Source organism: Mustela putorius, unplaced genomic scaffold (assembly GCF_011764305.1).
Source record: "Mustela putorius furo isolate JIRA1106 unplaced genomic scaffold, ASM1176430v1.1 tig00003987_pilon_pilon_pilon, whole genome shotgun sequence".
Taxonomy (NCBI): domain Eukaryota; kingdom Metazoa; phylum Chordata; class Mammalia; order Carnivora; family Mustelidae; genus Mustela; species Mustela putorius.
In genome coordinates this window covers 1,362,069-1,371,392 of record NW_025422126.1, presented here as the reverse complement: position 1 = coordinate 1,371,392, position 9,324 = coordinate 1,362,069, and the positions used below count along the sequence as shown (strand labels likewise).

Genomic DNA, 9,324 nt, shown 5'->3' with positions numbered 1-9,324 from the left:
AAGTGAGCATGAATTATTTAGAGAATTAATTTCAGCTGGCTATATTATGAAAGATGACCACCATCTTCAAATTTCCTCATAGGGCCACACCTAGTGCACTGAAAAACAGTAGATTGTTCAATATTTTGATCAGGAATGAGTTAATATAAGGAAGTCAAACCATTCTAACAAATCTCTTTGAGAACAAATGCCAGCACCTCTGAGATAAATAACTCCCTCCCCGGCACCAGGAGTAATGTGGTTAATATTGAAAACTCCCAAAGTGTTATAAACTAATGCACACACAGAAACAAGATTTCTTCTAGGAAATTAGGACCAGGAAAATTTCAAACTGCAATGAAGTTGGGTTGTCATCTAGGTAAAGAAGAAACATCTAATGGTGGTTTTTCAAGCAACCTAGGCTAGAACTCAAGAAAAATGACAAAAATCAGTGTTCTCAGTTCCATGGTTTCCATTTCCACAAAGGCTAAGGCAGGGATCTCAAAATCTTCTCATTTTTTACCCCTGGTTAAGATCTACAGGATTGTTTACTTCTGCCATTACAACATGTATTACAGAATTTCACCAGAATACTCTGGCCAAACTGCCATCCAAAGAACTGAACTCACTTGTTCAATGTTCAATATGGTTGTATGATAATAGCTGAATCATAGTGAGGGATAAAGCCTTTTCACTTCCCATCCAAATTTTCTTCTGCAGGTGTCAGAATCCACAGCAAGAAGACAGAATACCAGTCTCTATGGCATCCATCAATACTTCATATATGAACCCCAGAACTGTAATCTTGATTGGAATTCCTGGACTTGAACATGTGCAGTTTTGGATTGGGTTTCCTTTCTTTGCCTCATGCCTCTTTTGGGAAATATCACTTTACTAATCATCATTCCTACAGAACGCAGCCTGCATCAGCCTGGCAGTGCTGGCAGCCACCGATATAGGACTCTGTGCAGCCATTGCTCCCAAGATGTTGGCCATCTTCTGGTTCAGATCTTGCTCCATGGCCTTTGACACCTGCCTAACTCAGCTGTTCTTCATTCATGCCGTGCAGTGCACGGAGTCTGGCATTCTGTTGGCTATGGCTTTTAACCGCTACATTGCTATCTATGATCCACTAAGACACACATCCATCCTTACCCCTTCCATCTTGGTTCACATGATAGTAATAGTGGCAATCTGAGATACAGTACTGGTTGGTCTGTAACCCATCCTAATCAAAAGATTGCATGTTTTTCATTCCACTGTAATTGCCACTCTTACTGTGAGCACATGGCTGTGGTCAAGTTAGCTGCAGGAGACATCCGAGTCAATAAAACATGTGGCCTTTTTGTGGGTTTTACCATACTGGGCTTTGACATGATTTTTACCCTCATTTCCTATATCCTTATTTTCCAGGCTGTTTTTCATTTACAACAAAAGGAGGCACGGCTCAAAGCATTTAATACATGTACAGCTCATATTTTTGTTTTTCTTGAATTTTATATTCTTGCCTTCTTCTCCTTCTTCAGCCATCATTTTAGACATGTTGCTCCCCCTACCCACATTCTTCTGTCTACCACCTATGTCCTTGTGCCACCTGCACTCAACCCTGTTGTCTATGATGTAAAAAACAAGGTAATCTGTAAGCATGTGGCACAGATTTTTCTTCTGAATCATATATCCCACCAGTGATCTATCAAATGCTTTGGTCATGTAGAGAACACTTTCATTTCTTAGAGATGAAGGGACTTTGGACTCTGTGTGTTCATTGTTGGGAACTCACTTGCTCTATCATAAAGCTTCTATTTTTATGGTCAGGTTGACATAAAAGGTATCGAGATTAACAATGATACTTGTTTTCTATCTGCAATGCATCTGACTTTGAATCTTTATCATTTCCTTCATTTTACTTTCTTTGTGTTTAACTTGCATTTCTTTTTACTTCTTCCTAGGGAAGCTTTGATTGTTTTTCAAACTTTCCCTTTTGGAATGTATGCATTTTCAAGTATGGATTTATTTTTAACTGTTGCTTTTTTGTATACCACACATTTTGGTATTTTATGTTTTCATTTATTCAATTAAAAACAAGACTAATAGTCATTGTGTTTCCGTATTACTTGTAAAATACTGAGATAAAATCATACATATATGGTTGATTTTTGAAGATGTCTAAGCAATGTAATAGGATTTAGAAATTCTCCCTGAAATGGAAAGCTGGAACAACTAAATAATTGTATGAGAAAATGGATTTTGACTTTGATGACTACCTCATATTCCATAGCAAAATTAATTTAAGGTGAATCATATACCTAAGCATTAAAGAAAAAAAATGATAAATCTCAAGTCTGTAAACCAGACCTCATTAGAGAAGGAACAGCCTTGGATCACTGAAAAGTGACCGTGACACTGCTCCAGTGGAACTTGCCAGAAATCCACCTTCAAGGATACCCAAAAGAGCTGTCAGTGGGTTTCTAAGAAACCACTGGCCACTGGGTGCTGCCTGCTTTATTTACTGTAGTATTTGGGCCTTGGAAAAGTTGCAAGAGCTGGAGGAGCCCACTGTAGACTAGAGATGGCCAACAAACTGCACTGAGCCTGTGGACTAACCAAATACGAACCAGGGAGCAAAACCTTCTCCTTTTGTAATGGCTTACCAGTGCCCTCCCACTGACAAAGTTCAGCATTGCTCCAGCTCAGAAAGAAAAAGTACTCAGAGGGCCAATGTACATTTTCACCAAGAAGGCAAAAAGTGAACTTGGAGCTGAGAGGCAATCAGTCTTTAACCAGCACAACCTGCATGGTAAACAATAAAGTTGGGACATGTACTAGGAACACAATATGGAAGCAGGGGCAGTCTGCCATTTCTCTTCAGTGAATGTTAGTGCTCGCAGCCTCCTTCACTTATAGAGCTGACAATTAAATATTCTCTTCGACATCTGCTAAAGAAAAGAATGGTACAAAAGGACAGGATGAACAAATGGAAATTCATCTTATTCTGATACTGTTGTCAGCAATAGGGTAAGAAAGCTCAGACCAAGTGTAAATACTCAGCTCTCTTGAAATCAAAGCTGAAGGTATTTTAAGAGCTGAGGTACAAGGGGCTATAGGCCAGCTATGTTTCCTAATCGGCTTTCCACTATGAAAATGAATCACGTGGGCTGATGTGAGTGATACTTCAATTTTGCTCATGACTGGATTTTTTTTTTTTTTAATGAAAATTGCATATAGAACTTTTAAAAAATTCTTTATCTGCATGTATCAGTATACATTTTTTTTCCTCGTTCAATATCTTAGTGTATGGGGTTCCTATTAAAATATCTTGCCACCTTGGGGTGCCTGGGTGGCTCAGTGGGTCAAGGCCTCTGCCTTCAGCTCAGGTCATGATCCTGGGGTCCTGGGATCGAGCCCCACATCGGGCTCTCTGCTCGCCAGGGAGCCTGTTTCCTCCTCTCTCTCTCTCTGCCTGCCTCTCTGCCTACTTATGATCTCTGTCTGTCAAATAAATAATTAAAAATTTGAAAAAAAATCTTGCCACCTTATTTATTAACTACCTGCTATAAACCATTCATTTGCAGTCACAATGTAGTAGATTGCATTATCAGTTCCTAATAATTACTAAACTCTCCTAATAATGTCATCCATACCAGTCTTCACCCTACGTGAGCATTATTGTTCCATATTAGCCACATCAGTATCAATCAAATGACTTCCATTTGTCAAGGAGATGTAAATGGAGAGAGTTAATCACTTGTGAACTAATGCTTTAAAACTCATCATTCACTTTCATAGTGTCTCTTTCTCCACTGACACAACAGAAGTGGTTCACAAAGGGGCTCCATCTTCAGACTAAGCCCCAGATCAAAGCTGCAAAATGGACATATCAGTGAGAACTATGCCTTTATTATTACGAGTTCTTGAGATTTAGGGAATTTATATTATCAGAACATTATTTAGTCTGTTTTGATTGATACAGATTATTAAATGGCTCCCTGTCTCAGCATTTTCCATTTAGGCAATTACTAAAGGAATAGCCAGGCATCTTACTTAACTACAGTTCAGGACCTTAGCACTCCTTTACCAGAAAACCAACCTAGATTTCCAGATTTCTCTCCCTTTCTCTCTCTGTTTCCTTACCCTTTTTTTTTTTTTTAGTTTTTTAGTGACAGCCTAGTCTTAAAATTACTACAGGACACATATTCTCTGCACCACTCTTATCTCTAAGAAATTATGTTTTGTAAGTGAATCCCTCTTTGCTTATTCCTTTCTAGTTACCCAAGCCCCCTTACAGCAGCTCAAACACGCATAACATGTTCTATTTCTATGTCTTTGCATTTTCTATATTTCTTGATTGCAACTCCACCCTCCCCCAATATCCATGAGGCTCATGTTTACCCTACACTGCAACAGACTATCGCAACCCACCTGCTCTCTAATCCCTGTGTACATTCTTATATATGCATGTGTATACACACAAGCACATTTAGAAAGAGAGTGACTGACAGGAATTGTTCTAGACTTCTAACCCTCCTCCCTAGGGGAAACTAACATACATTTTTAAAATAAATCCACAAACAAAGGAATGGTGAGAGAATTGAAAAGTGAAGCATTTGACAATGTTGGGATAAAATCAACACAGTAAATAATTTCAAAGTTAGGTATTGGTCATGTAAAAAATTATAAATAAGTTAATTCCACAGAAACAAGGAAGTACTTGCTTAGGTTGTTAATTGTAAACATGGGTGCCCTCAACAAAGTGAGGTATAATATTTAATAGAGAGAAAGGAAACAATATAATGGTGTGATGAAAACAAGAGCAACTGGGCAATGAAAGCTTTCCTTTGGGGAAAAAGACTGAGAGATAGTTCTCTGGAGTTCTTTCAGTTTTCAAAAGCTTATTATTTTTTTTTTAAATAAGACTTGAACATGCTTGCTTGTTTAAAGAAGGATCAAATAGAAAGGCAATACTGGAAAATATGGAAGAAAAGGCAGCTGATGGGGAACCTCTGACTTTGAAGTCATTCTCTAAAGAGAAAATGAAAAAAAAAATTAAAGAAAAAGATGTTGTGGGAACAAAATAAAGATCATATTTGCAGAAGAGATTTTAAAAGATGAGTAGAAAGGAAAACAAATGCAATACACTTTAAAGCCAAATTTGTAGAGAAACTCATTGACCACAGGTCTGGTAGGGGAAGAAAAAGAAAAACCAAGGAAGCAAAAGATAAGGAAATATTTCATCCATCCCTTTTACTTACAGTGAATATTGCACATGTAGAATTAATATCTTTTTTCTGATCGTAGAATCAACAACTGAGACAACCTGGTGGTTGGAGTTAGGAACTTGGCTCATTCCTAGTCGAACACCTAAAATAATTTCTTTTTTACACTTTTCCAGCTTTCTTGAGGTATAATTTGCAAATAAAGTTGTAAGTACAATATGATGAACAACATGATGATTTGATATATGTATATGTTGTGAAGGGATTTTGCCCATCAAATTAATGCACACCTATTAACTCATATTTTTACCTTGTTTTTGTTATTGAGAACATTGAAATTCTACTCTCAGCAAATTTCATTTACATGATACAGTGTTACATCAACTTATGTGTAATAAACACATTATTAAACATGCAGACACATGGAAGGAAGACAATTCTTATCTTGACAAGTAAAGATACTTCACATAGGAATTTTATTTACTGCTTTTAAGAAAAAGAGTGAAGATCTCTCCCTGACAGCAACAGCACACTCCATTGCAGCCAAAAAGAAACCATCACAACCTCGGACTCTTGTTCTCCTCCATGAACTTTTGTTCAAAACCACTGTCCCCAATTTTCTCCTAAAAATTAGTAATAGCTGACCTTTCCTTTGCCTCTTAGAACTTTTCAATGGTCTGCCATAGTTTGCTTGTCCTGACTTACAACTTCTCTGGTATTCCTGAATCAACTCATTTTGCTAGTAAAATAACTGGCTATTTTATGTCTAAGTTGACAGAGTAAAGAAGAGGAAACTAAGTTTTCAAACATGATTTTGCATGGTATGAGTTTCAGCTGTAGTAAAATTGTATTTATAAAGATAAGCATCTTCTGTTCCCTTAAGCCACAAGTCTAGCCACAGGCCAGAAAGTAAACTAAATTGCTCTCTTCCCTCTTCAGTTTCCAGATTTTAAATTCCTTAGATTTTTTAAAAAGATTTTATTTATTTGAGAGAGAGTATGCTTGGGGGCGGTGGGGAGGAATAGAGGGACAAGCAGACTTCCCACTAAGTGCAGAGCCACACATGGTGCTGGATCCTAGGACCTTAAGATCATGACCTCTGTTAAAGGCAGACACCCAACCAACTGAGCCAGCCAGGTGCACCCCATTTCTTAGATTTTTTTTTTACCCCTCACATTCCTAATGATCTCAGATTGACCATGATCTGAACAAGACCCATAACTTGAGATTTCCTGGTTATCGTTCCTTGAAAGTAACAGTGCTTTCTGGCTTTGTGTTCAGGCAAGAGATACCTTTCTGCTCCAAAACAGAGCTGAGTTTCAGACATGTCATGAACTCTTTAGGGACAGGTCTGAAAATTGCCCGGGGATCACCTCAGATCCAAAGGCCAAAAAAAGACAGATGATAAAAGACGCTTAGCAAATCCAAATCCTGGCAGACAAAAAACCTGTTCCATCCAACAATTTTATATTTTAGCCGGCTGTCTGTTTCTCTGGGTGAGTTACTCCACCATGAATCGGAACCTGGGTATAGCTCAGTTTTCTAACCATAGCAAATGTTAAAAGGTAATGGAAAGGACAGTGAATTAGATGATCTCAGTCTTGTGTCTCTCAGTAACATACTTTCCTTTGGCATGCCATGTTATTTTCTCTGACCCAAGTGTATTTATCAATAATATGAGGCATGGACTAGATTCATGTCATTTAGAGATGGAAGTAATGCAAAGGTGACCTAGTATCATGTTCTTAATCACATGTGATTTTTTTGAACTGACATCCCAGTTAATTAGTGGCAGGGCAAGAAAAATAAGGTTTTCAGGCTCCTCCTCTAATTTGACTACAAAGTAGTTTTAACATTGCTTGGTTTATCAAAAATAAGAAGGCAGTCTCTGTTTTGGAAAGGAGTGTCTGTCTGTCTGTATGTGTGTGTGTGTTTGCAGTTTGAGCAGGAGAGCTTGTAAGAAATGGAGAGGAGATCGAAGATGGGAGCATATTATTTACTGCCTGTATCTGTTTTGCTATCTGCGTTTGTTACCCTGTAACTTCAGCTCATATCTCATCCCCTGAAATATGGTCTTCTCTTTATCTGCAGTATCAAAATCTTGTATTTTTGTCTCTTCTTCCTTATACTTTATCTTGCCTCGTTTTAAAATGTCTTCCAATCCCTCTGTCCTTTTTTACTCAGGAACCAGGAATGAACATGCAAAATATTACATATATATATATAAAATATTATATATAAAGCATTATGTATAATGTGTATTATAGCATATAAATTTCATTTTTATTTATTTTAATTATATTTATGTTCTTTATATATTTTGTATCTATGTTCTACTTAAATATTCAATACATTTGGAGCACCTGGGTGGCTCAGTGGGTTGAGGCCTCTGCCTTCGGCTTGGGTCATGATCTCAGGGTCCTGGGATCGAGCCCCACATCGGGCTCTCTGCTCAGCGGGGAGCCTGCTTCCCCCTCTCTCTCCGCCTGCTTGTGATCTCTTTCTCTCTGTCAAATGAATAAATAAAATCTTTAAAAAATATATTCAATACATTTGAACATTATATGTTTATATAAAATGCATAGTATAGGGCGCCTGGGTGGCTCAGTGGGATAAGCCGCTGCCTTTGGCTCAGGTCATGATCCCGGGATCCTGGGATCCAGTCCTGCATCGGGCTTTCTGCTCAGCAGGGAGCCTGCTTCCCTCTCTCTCTCTCTCTCTCTGCCTGCCTCTCTGTCTATGTGTGATCTCTATCTGTCAAATAAACAAATAAAATCTTTAAAAAAATGCATAGTATATACAATTGTTTAATAAATATATTTGTAAATTACAAATTTATTAACATGAATATAAAACTTAATAAGATATTTTATTGATTTAATTTATTAATTATATAATTGTATATAAATTATATGTAATTATACATAAATTTTATAGAAATATAAAATTTATATTTTATATTTATAAAATTTAAAATATAAAAATATAAAAATATAAAAAATATAAAAATTTATATTTCTATAAAATTTATTAATACAAATCTGTTTTATATAATATACATTTATATTATCTATATATACATACAATTTTATATTAAATTTGCATTGTTTATATATGCATATAATTTATGTAATACATTTGTATTATTCACATGTACATACAATTTATATATTACATTTATATTTAATGTATTTGTATTATATATATGCATAGTATTGTATTATCTATATTAATATTTAGTATATATTTATATACAATATATTAGTATTTACATATTTGTATTTATAATGTATGTATTATATACTTATATATATCTTTGTATTATATTGTATATATAATATATAGTATAATTATATGTGTCTATACTATATTTACATATATATTTGTATCTATAATTACATCTTTATTTATTTATAAATATACATTATAAATATATAAACAATACAAATATATATTTGTGTTACAATACAATGTAACACAAATATATATTACATGTATATGTATTATAATAGAATATGAATACACATTACTATAAATATATAAATACTTACAAAACTAATATATATTAACATATAATATATATGCTATACTATATGGAATTTTATCCTTACATTATCAGGCATTTCTAAACATATCTAGGATGTATTGCCTTCTCTAGTTCCTTTAGATTTTGCCTTTGTCTACTCATGTCACCTTGACAAGGTATATTCATGTTTATCCCAATGAATTCTAGGGAATCCACAACTTGCTCACCTAAACTCATTTATTTGGGCATCATGGGGAATTGCTTTTCACAAAAATTCCAATTTTAATATATGTCTCTTTATTGCCTTGGTCATAGTCAATGGATATATATATAGCTACAGAAGGTCATACAACCATCTCCTACTCTCAATGAACTAGTAAAGTATTTTAGATTTTACTGCATTAGGGACTTCCTAGTTATACCTACACATATATCCTACTGACTGGGAACCACTATTTTTCCTATAATTTTACAACAGTAATCCTTCTAGTTTCTCTTCAAGGAAAAATACATAAAATCCCATTCAGTATTCCGTATTAAATAATTTGACTGTGACAAAATCATAAGGAAAACAGAATGAAACTTTGGGATGACTTTAAGTTTGTA

General features: G+C 35.4%; 1 pseudogene; it reads left to right on the top strand.

Annotated features, from left to right (window-relative positions):
- The first annotated feature begins 739 nt into the window (after positions 1–739).
- LOC101682741 lies at positions 740–1,668 on the top strand (annotated as a pseudogene).
- The last annotated feature ends 7,656 nt before the right edge of the window (positions 1,669–9,324 follow it).